Source organism: Triturus cristatus, chromosome 3_2 (assembly GCF_964204655.1).
Source record: "Triturus cristatus chromosome 3_2, aTriCri1.1, whole genome shotgun sequence".
NCBI classification, from domain to species: domain Eukaryota; kingdom Metazoa; phylum Chordata; class Amphibia; order Caudata; family Salamandridae; genus Triturus; species Triturus cristatus.
In genome coordinates this window covers 557,946,277-557,960,672 of record NC_140584.1, presented here as the reverse complement: position 1 = coordinate 557,960,672, position 14,396 = coordinate 557,946,277, and positions in this window count along the sequence as shown.

Here is a 14,396-nt window from a genome sequence, read left to right as displayed (position 1 = left end):
ACCATGATGTGTACGCTTTGAGTGCGCGACTCCGAAAAAAAATTGGAAAACATTTTTTTTTTAAAGAAATAAATATAAATATATTAAAATAAAAAATGAAAATAAAAAAATAATCAATATTTCAGTTTGAATGTTTTAAAACATTTTGTTTGCAATTTTCCGAAAAATATATAATGTTATTTAATGAATAGAATATTTATAAATAAACAGTTAAAAAACTGTAGAAAATCAGTACAAAAAAATAGGTAACTACTATCACAATTAAAAATTAACATTTAAAAAACCTTTAAAATTCACTGAACAAAAACAGGTTTCAGAGACGTTATAGTTAGAAATTAGCATTTAAAAAAGCTTTGAAATTCACTGAAAAAACCATAGGTTTCAGAGACGTTATAGTTAGAAATTAGCATTTAAAAAACCTAAGAAATTCACAGATAAAACCATAGGTTTCAGGGGTGTTATAGTTAGCTGGCCATTTCACTTGTACAAAACCATAGAAATTCCTCCGTTATAGTTAGTTCTGCTAACTATAACTTGCGCGCCCGCAATGTACTGCCGATGATTTCACATATTGCATCATTCATGACATGGTCAGTGACATCACTGATGACATCACTGATGACATCTCAAATGACATCACTGATGACATCATCCACGTGACAATCTGATACACCTCATCTTACACTAGTATAACCTTTCATCACTCACTGTAAAATACAGAGTACCATATTTGAAACCATTGATACACCAATACCAGTTACTACCTACCCACTCACTGATTGCGAAGTCTACACACACAACTCCCCATTCAACAACAGAACCATTTATACATGCAGTCACTAATTAATAGAACACTATCAAATGCACATATTCACATATATAGACATTGACACATCAGCAGTCATCTTAGTCGGTTATGCAGTCATCCTACTCACTCATGAAAAAAATTAATCACACTTACATTTACTCACTTACACAATTATCCAACAACACCTCTTTTATTCAAACACATAGTAACTCATAGTTAATATGTTAAAAAATCACCATTACAATAATACACTCATTCATATAGTTACACTCACAATCACTGACTCTTACACATACTTATTTATATGCACCAACTCTCACATGCAATGCCTTTTATTTTTTTACTTTTTTGAAGATGTACAACTAAAACATATCTTCGCTCACCAACACACAAATAAATACACTCAGTTACCCAAACAACTGTTTCGACATGCACTCTTAAACCTATACACCTAGTCAATCAACCATTCACACATCTATGCATAGAGTTACACACACACCATCCAACCACACACAAACTCAGTGTCCCATACAAATACTCACCCAACTAATCAATAACTAATATACACACTCATGTAGTTAGTGACCAACTGATGCAGCATGTTATACAACAACAGAGACAGTGCTGCACGCATTCACATAGTTTAGTTACTAATCCATGTATTAAGTGAGACACTTTTAATTACTCACTTCAACAGACAGTCAGACAGCTACTAAATCCTCCATCCAGACAGTTATATATTCACTTAATCTTCAATACAGATTGGTATATATATAATACATATTTAAATTTCAAACTAAACCACATTCACTGGATGATATCATCAGTGATGTTATCAGTGTTGTCATTTGAGATGTCATCAGTGATGTCATCAGTGATGTCACTGACCATGTCATGAGTGATGTAATATGTGACGTCAGATACAGACATTCACACAGTTTAGTCACTAACCCATGCATTCAGTAAGATACGTTTAATCATTCACTTATAGAGTCAGTCACGCACCTACTAAATCACCCATTCAGACACTTATACACCCACTCATTCTTCAATACGCCTTTTCCTATATATATTAAACACATTTAAACTTTACAGAAACACACAGTCTCTGGAAACTAGGTCGCCGCCAGTAGATAATATATATATATATATATACATTACCTACTGGCGGTCGCCAGTAGGTAGTTATAGTTAGGACCCTGTTTCCATAGGAAATCCGCAACATTCTATTTGGAATAACTTTGGCGCCGGTCGACGAATCCTCGCAAAATTTTCAAAATAGGTGGGGCGCTACGCTCCGCTCCTACCCTGAAAGTCTCGGGGGGATTCGTCAAGCAGGGGCCGAGAAAAAAGGGGGGTCCCAAAACGCGTTTTCCCCATGCATTTTTCCATAGGACCTTTAGACACAGCTACAGCCCGAATGGCTGAACAGAATTACTTGAAATTTGGCAGAGAGGTAGCCATAAGGTCAAGGAAGTGCCTTTTGCAGGTCTGGTGTAAATCTGTTCAGTATTTCCTGAGAAAATAGCATTTAAAAGCATATATATATGTGGGCGGAGCCTAACCACACATCTCATCCTGAGATCTGATTGGCTGTCAGCACTTCATCCAAGAAGTGTTGGCAGCCATCTTGGGACCAATATACATGATAGCACCTCATTAAAAAGCATTGCAGTTAATAGAAGGTTTTAAGACTTTAGTTACATTATACATCATTTGTTGATGGTACCATACTCATTTTAGGAATTGTGGTATGTTCTAAGGTGATTTCACTATGTGAAAAAGCCTTCTGCTGGGATATCATGATTGAGAGAAAAATATTTTCTCATGCTTTTACCACAGAGGTTTGGAAGGTGATCTATAGGCTAAACTGAGAGCTTATTTTCTGTAAATTCACATTATCTTTCTCAGTCATGTGAGAATGAAGTCTGACATTCTCAGTAAAACATGTACATCCAACAAGGGCAGAGACTGTCAGTTGATTCCTTTGTGTTCTACTGCAGCTTCCCAGAGTGTTCCAAAGAACTACTAAAGCGCTAACAGTCCTACTTATGATAAACGTATGGCACACCTGAAGCCATCTTGCTTGGATTAAAGTGGTAACTCTTAAAACATTTAATTTAAATAGGAACAAAATGAGGGGGTTCATTTTTCCATAAAAAGTATGATTAGTGCTGCAGAAAGAAAAATTAGGGCACGTTTTGAGTGACTTCTCAAATCCTCTTCTATTTCATTAAAAAATTCTGACATGCAGACTGAAACATGCACTTTCAATACCAGCAGCAGTTTTCCCTGGTGAGCAGTAGCTTTACTACAGTGATCTAATGAGCAAAAAGAGTGCTAACATTCTGAATTTATGGCAAATGTGTGACACATCTGAATGCCTTCTTGATGGAATCAAAGTAAAAAACTGAAAGTATTTCCTACTGAGGAGACTGCAGTAAATGAGGAAATTAGGAAACTTCATAACAAATAAGTCTCCCAAGATGGCCACCAGAGACAAAAGAGCCCAAATGTAGCCCAAATATCACCCAGATGTAGCCCAAGTATAGCCCAATGACAGAATGTCCCAGAATGTTGTTAAAAACAACTAGAGCGTTTACTGTCTTCATTATGACAAAAGTATGGCACACCTGAAGCCATCTTGATTGGAATAAACTGGTAACACTTAAAACATTTAATTTAAAAAGGAACACAATGAGGAGGTTCATTTTGCCATAGAAATTATGATTAATGCTGAAGAAAGAAAATGAGGGCACATTTTGAGTGACTTCTCAAATCCTCTTCTATTTCATTAAAAAATTCTGACATGCAGACTGAAACATGCACTTTTAATACCAGGAGCAGACTTCCATGGTGCAGTAGTTTTACTACAGTGATCTAATGAGCAACTAGAGTGCTAACATTCAGAATTTATGGCAAATGTGTGACATATCTGAATACCTTCATGATGGAATCAAAGTAAAAAACTGAAAGCATTTCCTACTGAGGAGACTGCAGTACATGAGGAAATTAGGAAACTTCATAACAAATAAATCTCCCAAGATGGCCACCGGAGACAAAAGAGCCCAAATGTAGCCCAAAATCACCCAGATGTAGCCCAAATATACCCCAATGACAGAAGTGTGCAAAACACTTATTATTTTGTGTTTTTGCAGTGTTATATAGTGCAGACTTGTCAGGTATTGGAGTGCTTTACATGAGCATTGGTTACATCACACAAGAACAAATTCATTTTGGTTGTAGACATGGGGAGACTAAGTGATTTGACCAGAATCACAGAATGTCGAGCTGAAGCAGAAACTTCAACCTGGTTCCCCAGTTGCAAAGTCTGCAGTTCTGGAAGTAACACCACATCCTCTCCCCTAAGTGCAACATTTAATCAAGTGGTCAACTGGATAAAAAAACATAAAGATAACAAATAATTTAAAAGTGCTTTGTCGCTATTTGAAAACTCAGAAAATATGTCCTTATTTTAGTCTTTTAGAGCACTAACCATAATTTTGATGCCAATTAGACCCTCTCATATATGTAATTTCTAAAGGAAATGCTCTAGGTATTACAGTTTTGATTACATCAAGATGATGTCAGGCGTTCCACACTTTTGTAATAAATATAGAATGTTAGCAATCTAGTTGTTCATTAGGATACTGTTGAGAGGCAGAGGCCAGGGGCACGGACTCTGAAAATTGAAGGCAGGTAGGAGGGTGCAAAGGCAACAATTTAACCACACTGAGCAGGCAGGAAGGGCCGTGGAAGCACAACAGACTATGGAGGGCAGTGGAAAGGGGGGCAGGGGCAACAAACCAACAATACAGGACTTGCAAGAGAGGCTGTTGGAGGGAAGATCTATTACGGGTCAAGGAAGCTAGGGGCGGTCCCCAGATCCCCGGGAGCCACCACAGAACTGAGCAGGAGAGTGAGTCAGGGACAAAAGGGGCACCTTAATTTGAGCCGGGGTGCCTAGGAACGCTTGCTCCAAAAATGAAGAAAACAGACATATGAGACATGGAATTGGAGGCAGAATACAATGGCAGTTTGATGAGAAGATGCAACTTCAAAGAAACCGCAGAATAGAGACATAAAGTACAAAATACAGAATCCATATAATCATACAGCTGTCATAATATTCTCTGTATCTCAATTAATGTACTGACAGAGAGAGAGAGAAAACACATCTATAAATGCATCATGAGAAACAAGTTACACCAAGGAAAATGTTACCTAGGAACACTCACGTTTACTCTTAGAGCAAGCATTCCTGCAATTACAATACAAAATCTTTTAAATGCAAAAGTAAAGAGAACAATGGTTAAACATAACATGACATTTCATATAGGTAAAATAGAATAAGATACTTCAAGCAAAGCAGAGCAAGACATTTTAAGCAAAGGAAGACAAGAGCTCCCAGCTTGGGGAAAACCTGCACTGCCTGTTAACCTACATACAGACGGCGAGGTAGTCCGTCGATATCTGTGGGTGCTCCCTTTTTATATCATTTTGTGGGCTCCTTTGCACGCTACATCTACCTACGTATGCTACCCAAAAGCTTCGTCTGCAGATTTTACCAGACATTTCGTCATTTACCCACTTAATGCTGACAATGGACTGGGTGAAAAGGTCAGTCTCTCAGGCCAATCGCTTATCGTAAGTTCCATAGAGCAAGCAGAAAATAATGGGTATTGTACGGGAATTCAATATATTCATGTATAAAATCTCCTCAGTTCTCCTAACTTGACGCTCTGCGGTTGCCACTTCCTTAAAAGCGGGAAACCTGCCCAGGAAGCAAGTACCAGTCCAGGATGCAGCCTACTGTATGTCGACAGCTTCAGGGGGATGTTGAACTTTGATACCGAGCACGGAGCACTCGGGTAGGGTGGGGGCTACTAGTTTGGATCAGAAGGCCTCGCAGACCTGCCTTCAGACTGCTATACACTAAAATTGCAGAGCTATGGTCAATTTAACAAAGAGGCCTACATATTGAACAGAAGGGCCTACACAGGGGTTTTATGCTGGCTGAGTGGTAAGGATGTCTCAGGATAATTATATAGCCACACAGGACCCGCTGGTCAATTTAATACGGCCTACAAATGCAGCTGGCAGGGCAAGGACAAGGGTCTCATACTTCAGGTGTGGACAGAACGGGCCAGGGGCCCCCTGTGATACAAAATCTACCCTCCTTCAAGGCTGTGGCAATGTAATAGACCATTGTGGGCAGAAGGAAGAGGCAATGGTAGTACAACCATACATGCCAACAGACCCGATTCAGCCAGGAAACGTCCAATGTTTTTAAGCTCAAATGGGCTTTATTTGATCTGTCTCCTGTCTACAATATCCTCTTTTTCAATGTAACTCAAAGGGGAAAATCAATACCCCAGTTTTTTTTCAAAATCTCCCTCTTACCAAGTTCAAAATGTTCGCAAGTATGGTACATTGGATCATGGAAGGAAATGGGATAGGGACATGGACTTGGATAACAGAGGACAGGAGGGACATGGAGAGGTGCACCAAACTGACCCTGCAGGGCAGGCATCAGGGTTTGCAGCAGCACAATACACCACACAGGGCATGCAGGACGGGAGTGCAGCACAACAATCCATAGAAAGCAAGAGGGAGGGGACAGGACCATGCACATGGACAACAGAGAACAGAGGGGCAAGAGGCAATGGTAGCTAGCTGACCGTAATGGACAGACAGGAGAGAAAGCTGCAGCATAACAGACCATAAAGGGCAGGAGGGACGGATCAGGGGCATTACAATGGAACAGACAAGCCAGGAGGGAGGGAGTAGGGCTGGGGGCAAGGGGGCAGGGCAGGAGCAGCAAGATAGTCATGGAGGTCAGGCAGGATGGGCACTAGAAGCAAGACACACCATGAAGAGCAACAGTGAGACTGTGATGGCATACACACAGACCATGGAGGGAAGGTGGGAGGGGGTCAGGGGCAGCTAACTGGCCACACAGGGAAGGTGGGAGGGGCCATGGCAGCACAGAAGACCATGCATGGCAAGTGGGAGAGTTAGTGGCAGCACAATGGCTATGATGGGCAAGAAGGAGGGTGGAGGGGCATGCACAAAGGACGATGGAGGATAGAAGGGAGGGTCAGGACCTGTGCACAGACAAGAAAGTTCAGGGGAAGGGACCTCACAACAGACCACACGGGGCAGGCAGGAGGAGCAGTTGCAGCACAACAGACCAGGGAGGGCAGAAGGGTGTGGCAGTACAATGGACCATGTAGGACAGGAGGAAGAGGATAGGGGCATGGCATGTGGACAGGCAGGGTGGAGGTGGCAGGGACAGGTTACAGTCATCTGACAATGCTAGGCAGGTGGGAGGGGAGTGGCAGCTCAACAGAACACTCAGAGTAGATAGGAGTGGCAGGTCCATGGGACATGGTGGGCAAAAAGGATGGAGCAGGGGCATGCACAAAGGCATCGGAGGGCAGGGGGAAGGAGAATAGGGGCAGCAAGCTAAGCACAGAGTTTAAGCAGGAGGTCAATGATGGGGCATAGAATTGGGCAATGGAGGGCAGGAGGAGTGGACTGGTACATCATACTAAATTGAGGGCAGTGGCAGCACATCAGACCATGCATGGCAGGAGGGAGGAGGCTAGTCCATGGATTCACACAACAGAGGATAGGGAGGAAGGGGATGGGGCAGCAAGCTAACTGTTCAGAGAAGGCGGGTATTAGGAACTTTATTGTTTTTAAAACATTGTGTCTGTGCGAACTACTTAAAATATGAACAAGTATGCAGCATAATCTCACTTTTATTCAGGAAGAAGAGGACGTTTGTGACTGTGACTCCGGGCTCACTTGGCAGAAACACCCCCTGACACTCCACCCCCTATCGCAAAATGTAATGCCCGTGAAAAGGGTAGGTGAACACAGTGTTATATAGAACATAGTCCTGAGAGCACGATTGAAAATGAAAACTAGATATAGTGTATGGTATAAACTATGCACCAAAAAGTGTGATATAAGATGAACCGGGCGTGAAATATAATATGCAATACATTGTGCGCAATGACAGATTCATTGGAGAGCGCGAGATAGCACAGGCACTAGCGCGTGCTATGCGATATGCGCCTTGGAGTGTAATATGCACAGGGCAGTGTTGTGTAACCTAACTAGTCTCTAAAGTTGTAATATAAAATATGTGCTGGGGAGTGTAACGTTGCATATGCACTGTGACAAAGATATGGATCCCAGATTGTAATATGTATGGCATAGCACTGTGCGTTATAACATAGGCATCGAGAAAGATGGGGCAATATAACCCGTGCGAAGACAAGTGTGGCATGACATATTCACGGGGTGGTGTTACAGTGCACATGGGCTAGAGAGTGTCATAGCATATGCACTAGCTAGTGGAATACAACACAGAGGTGTGTGGCACTCGGCAGGCAATGGTGGGTGTAACACAGCATTGGGCTCTGTCAGGAGAACGCTGTGACTCTCAAGTGATGTTCGTCCCCTTTCCAGAGAGTAAAATAAAAAGTATTACACATCCGGCAGTGGATGTGTGTTTTATTAACCGTGAGGGGGGTTTCTTGCATAGTTTTGGTCGAATTTTTGTCGAATCCCCTTTGAATGGCTTGGTGTGCATGTGTATTAAATGTGCCCGTCAATAGCTACCCATGTTTGTATAAATAAATGACAAGGGTGTCTACCAGGATTAGGCACGGTAGGGCATCAGACATGTCAGAGCTTCACTAGTGGTGTAAATACATTCCACGTGGATTCATTGCATGCATAGTCGCCTTTTAATGAATATCACGCAAATCGTCATGGTGATAGGTACGTACGGTTTGTCCAGCATGTCCTAGGTGTGTCTATAAATATATATTCTTTAAAAATAATAAAAAACAGTGGCCGGCCCTGGGGATTGGGGTCAAAAAAATATAATTAGGAGACTGGCCCTGGGGGATGGGGTCATCAGGGCCAATAAATTAGAATAGGAAGGGGAACCAAACAGCCCCCCTTCTTAAAAAACTAAAATAAATAAAAGACTGGCATCGTGCCGGAGGCCATGCCCCCTCCGTGCAGCACTCTGCAAACGAGCCCCCGACAGGCATCTCCAGTATGCGCCAGGGAGCTGCGCTGCAGCCAGGTGTTCTGAGGCCAAGCCCCTTTTTACACCTCTCTGCAACGCAGCTCTGTGGCGCTCACTGGAGGTACCTAGTGGTCTAGTTTGACCCTAGGGACCCTTAGGATTCAAGGGGACTTAATCTCTCAACTTAGAACAGCCACAGGGCGCGTTTACACAGTGGTGAAGGGAGGGGACGGGGCCTGAGGTGACGTGTGCAAACACGCACTATGACACGTTTTAAATTGAGGATATAATTTTCCTTCAATACTGAGGGCCCCTGGGGGCTAACTAGCCCACCAAGTGCTTCCAGTAAGCGCCACTGAGCTGCATTGCAGAGAGGTGGTTCAGGCCGTGCCACTTTTTACACCTCTCTGCAACGCAACTCTGTGGCACTTACTGGAGGTACCTAGTGGGCTAGTTGGACCCTAGGGACCCTCAGGATTCAAATGAACTTAATCTCCCAACTAAAAATGGACACAGGGCGTGTTTACACAGTGGTGAAGGGAGGGGACGGGGCCTGAGTTAACGTGTGCAAAAACGCCCTGTGGCCTGTTTTAAGAGGTAGTTTTAATCCCCATGCCCTATTATATACTAGGGGCTTACAGAGGAGGTCATGCTAATCACAGGGGGACCCCAACGCATAATGTTCCCTAGTGTATGTAGGTGTTTTCACTGTATTCTAAGTGTCTTTTAACATAGCACTGGCTCTAGGACTGGTTAGTCAGACTCAGTTACCACCAGTATCCGTCTGAAAAAGTTGAGGGTACAGGATGATTTTGCAACAAGGCTTCTTTCTGCTCTTCTTTTTGTTCTTTCTGCACGTTATCCTTCTTCCTGCACTTATCTTCGTATTTGAGGACTTCTGTTGCTTCTTTCTGCACTTCTTTTGTTTCTTTCTGTGCATTTTTTCTTCTTTCTTCACATGTCCTATCTCTGTAGGCATAGTTAGAAATTAGCATTTAAAAAACCTTTGAAATTCACAGAAAAAACCATAGGTTTCAGGCACGTTATAGTTAGGAATTAGCATTTAAAAAACCTCAGAAATTCACTGAAAAAACCATAGGTTTCAGGGGTGTTATAGTTAGCTGGACTTTTCACTTGTGCAAAACCATTGAAATTCCCCCGTTATAGTTAGTTCAGCTAACTATAACTCGCGCGCCCGCAATGCACTGCTGATGACGTCACATATTACATCACTCATGACATGGTCAGTGACATCACTCATGACATCACTGATGACATCTCAAATGACATCACTGATGACATCACTGATGACATCATCCTTGTGATAGAGTGGCAGACCTCCTCTCACCCTAATATAACCTTTGATACACACATTCAAAAATAGAGACTACAATTTTCAAAACAATGGACATACCAATACCAGTTACAACAACCTCTTCAGTAATTCTAAGATCCACATACACATCCACTCATTCACCAACAGTCCTATACAGTCACTCATACATGTACTCACTCATCATATGTACTCATACACCTATACATCCTGTTACACAATGCCACTCATCCATAGAGTTACTCACACACATAGTCACTCATGCTAATAAAGAATCAAACATACATTTACTTGCATATACAGTTATACACACACCACCATACTTACTTCTACGGAAACTTACACATACTTAGTCTTTTAAACAATCACTTATAGAAACACATACTTATTCATACAGGAACTCTTTCAATCTCTCACTCTCACATATACTCACATATATACACCAATAGTCACATATACTAGTTTAAAACATATGTAGTTACTCATAAAGACACTATTGAGACAGTCATTCACTCACTAACACACCCATACACACACTCATCCACCCATACAGTCCTGCACACATGCTGTGTTCAACACATACAAACAGTGAGTCACTCATTCATGCACCTATGCACTACGTAATACCCCCCACCGAACCATGCAGACACTCAGACTGATACTCAAAAAACCAACTAATAACCTATATAGACACCCATGTAGCTACTCACCAACCCATGCAGCCACTTATACACAAAGTGAGAGACTGATACAGATATTTACATATTTAAACATTACTCACTAAGCCATGTATTCACTATGATACACTTAATCAGTCAGTTACACAATCAATTTTTCAAAAACAAATCATCCATTTAGACACTTATATACCCATTTATTCTTCCATCGACCTTGAGATATACATATATAAAACATATTTAATTTTAAGAAAAACACACATTCACTGGATGATGTCATCAGTGATGTCATCAGTGATGTCATTTGAGATGTCATCAGTGATGTCATGAGTGATGTCACTGACCATGTCATGAGTGATGTAATATGTGACGTCATCAGCAGTGCATTGCGGGCGCGCGAGTTATAGTTAGCTGAACTAACTATAACGGGGGAATTTCAATGGTTTTGCACAAGTGAAAAGTCCAGCTAACTATAACACCCCTGAAACCTATGGTTTTTTCAGTGAATATATATATATATACATATATATATATATATATATATATATATATATATCCCATACCATAGGTTCTCTCGTCTAAAGAGCCTTTCCAATAGAGCGCACTCAGGAGCCATCTGCGTTTTACAAGCCAGTTTTCAGTTTATTAGCGTCCTTTACTGCATTAAGTCGACAAACGCGTTTCGGCGTGACCGCCTTCGTCAGTGTCTACTCAACAACTTCACAATGTGAATTTTAAATAAAGTTGTGCCATACAATTCATAAAAATAGAAAGTGCTTCGTGATTTCAAATGGTAATGAAAATAAAAGAGAGCACAAAAAATATGAAAACAAAACTATCGTTACTGCGGCGGCCATCTTACAAGAGTCATTCTGACTTGGTTTTTACTTAATGAAGCAAACCAATCCATTTTATCCTATCAAAACTGCCAATGTTGTCATACATTAAAGCATAATTTCCCCTTGTATGTATATGATAATTCACCATCTTAAAGTATATTACTTTACGTTTTGAATAGGCAGAACGTGACAATTACTTCCACACTTTTAAACTTTAAGTGTTAACATTGTTGGCCGTCTTACTTTGTTCTATTACGCCCTGTATGGGCTAGCTATTGCTCAAATTCATCTGTATAGCTTAGTTTCCCAGAGGGCATCAGTATTAGCAATCATGAAACAGATTTCATTGCATCGACAATCCCATATGTATACATATATGCATCATTTATATGTACATATACCCACTGTTTCGAGTGAAAATGATTATTAGAAAGCCAAATTGCAGTCATTTCGATTTATGAGATCACCCTGTTCCTTTGACTTGGTAGAACCCCATCTTTAGCCTATATGGACCCACATTTCTTCTTCATTATTGAGTCCCTTAGGTGTTTTGGTTTGCATTTTAATGATGTATTTGGATTCCAGTATACGCAATTTCCTTACACGATCTCCTCCCCTCTCAGATTTCGCAATCTAATCTAGACAGAAGAACGTGAGAAGATTGCTATTGCTGCTGTGTTCCATCTCAAAGGGGCGTGCAACGGGATAATTAGGATCCCTATTGTTTATTGCCCTCAGATGTTCTAGGATTCTTTTCTTCATGGGGTGGATCGTACTACCCACATATTGCTTACCACATGGGCACACCAAACAATAAACCGTAAACTCTGAATTGCAATTTAAAAGTTTTGAAATCGGGGTTCTTCCTTTCTTTCCTGGTATCTGGTAATCTTTTACTTTATGGCTATTTCTGCATGCTTTGCATTTCATGCAAGGGAAGAAACCCTTGATAGATATTGGTTTCTTCTTTTTGGGTAGGTAATGACTTTTCACCAAATGGTCTTTTAGGGAATTCCCTCTTCTATATGTTACTAGGGGATTGTCAGGTAATTTGTTTCCCACTACATGATCAGATTTTAATATCCTCCAATTCCTTCTGAGAATTTGAAACACTTGTGAAGATTTCTCAGTGAAATTGGTGATAATCCAGATTTTTTCATCTTTGCATTTCTCCTTATACACGAGTAAGTGTTGTCTCTCTATGGAATTACATTGAAATTCAGCTTTGTCTAGGATGCCTTTGCAGTAGCCTCTTTTCTTAAATCTTTATTTGGCCTGACTGACCGCTTTGTTGTATTCTGGGATGGTAGAGCAATTGCGTTTCATTCTAAGAAACTCTCCTAGGGGTATATTATTAACTACACTTCTCGGGTGACAGCTCCCTGCATGCAGGATGGTATTCCCTGCCGTTGGTTTTCGATAGAGTGCTGTTTCTATGTTGTTTCCTTCTATATACACCCTCAAGTCTAGATAAACTACCTCCTCCTTGCTAATGCAGCTTGTAAATTGCAAATTCTGGTTGTTGATATTCAGAGCTTTAATGAACTCTTCTGCATCGCTCTGCGGACCACGCCACAAGATGAACAAGTCATCAATGTACCGCGTCCACAGAGCGATGTTGTCCATCCATTTCTCATTGGTGCCGGTCCAGGCCACGTGCTTCTCCCACCAGCCCACGAACAAGTTCGCGTAACTGGGGGCGAAGCACGTTCCCATCGCCGTACCTTGTTTTTGCAAATAAATTTGTCCAGAAAATACAAAGATGTTATGCGTTAAACAGAATTCAGTCAGTTCCATCAGCATCTCATTGTACTTCCGATATTTCAATGGTCTCTTACCCAAGAAGAAGCTAATTGCTTCTAAGCCTTTCACATGATTTATAGAGGTGTTCACGCTGGCAATATCCAATCTTATCAATAACATGTTAGGTTCCCATGTTATACCCTCTATAATACGCAAGAAATCTTTCGTATCACGTAGATACGAAGTCAAGTCTTTCACCATAGGAGAAATGAAATGGTCAATATATATTGAAGTGTTCTCCAATAGACTGTTCTTTGACGATACGATCAGCCGTCCTGGAGGCCATACTGTACTCTTATGTACTTTAGGCCAGTGATAAAAAGTTGCCAATTCCGGATGTTCATATTTTAGGAAATTCCAATCATCCTGATCTAAAGTCGCCTCATCTCTCCATTTCGTGATAAGTTCATGGAAATCCGATATGCTCTTATCATATTGTTGTTTATTTATGGGAGTGTAATGTTCTATCTTGTTGAGTTGGGAGAATGCTTCGTCCTCATATTTGGCAGATCTTGTTTTTTCTATTAAAGAAGTGGAGTACGCAATTAGTACCATCAGGCCCCAAAAAGCAGCCGGCCCAGATGGCATCCCCGGGGATCTGCAACGCTCAGATATTCCGAAATGGGATAAATTCATCCATTGCCTGCTCAATGCTACCAGTAGGGGTGCACCTATTCCCGCATCTTGGAAAGGGGCGGAGGTTGTCCCTATTTTTAAAAAGGGGGCTAGGGACGACCCGTCCAACTATAGACCTATAAGCCTACTGGATATAACTCAAAAGGTGGTCGGGAAGGTGTTGTTGATCAGATTACTACAATGGATCGGTGAAAACAACATCCTTTCCGACTACCAGGCAGGCACTGGCACAATTGAACAAGCGTTT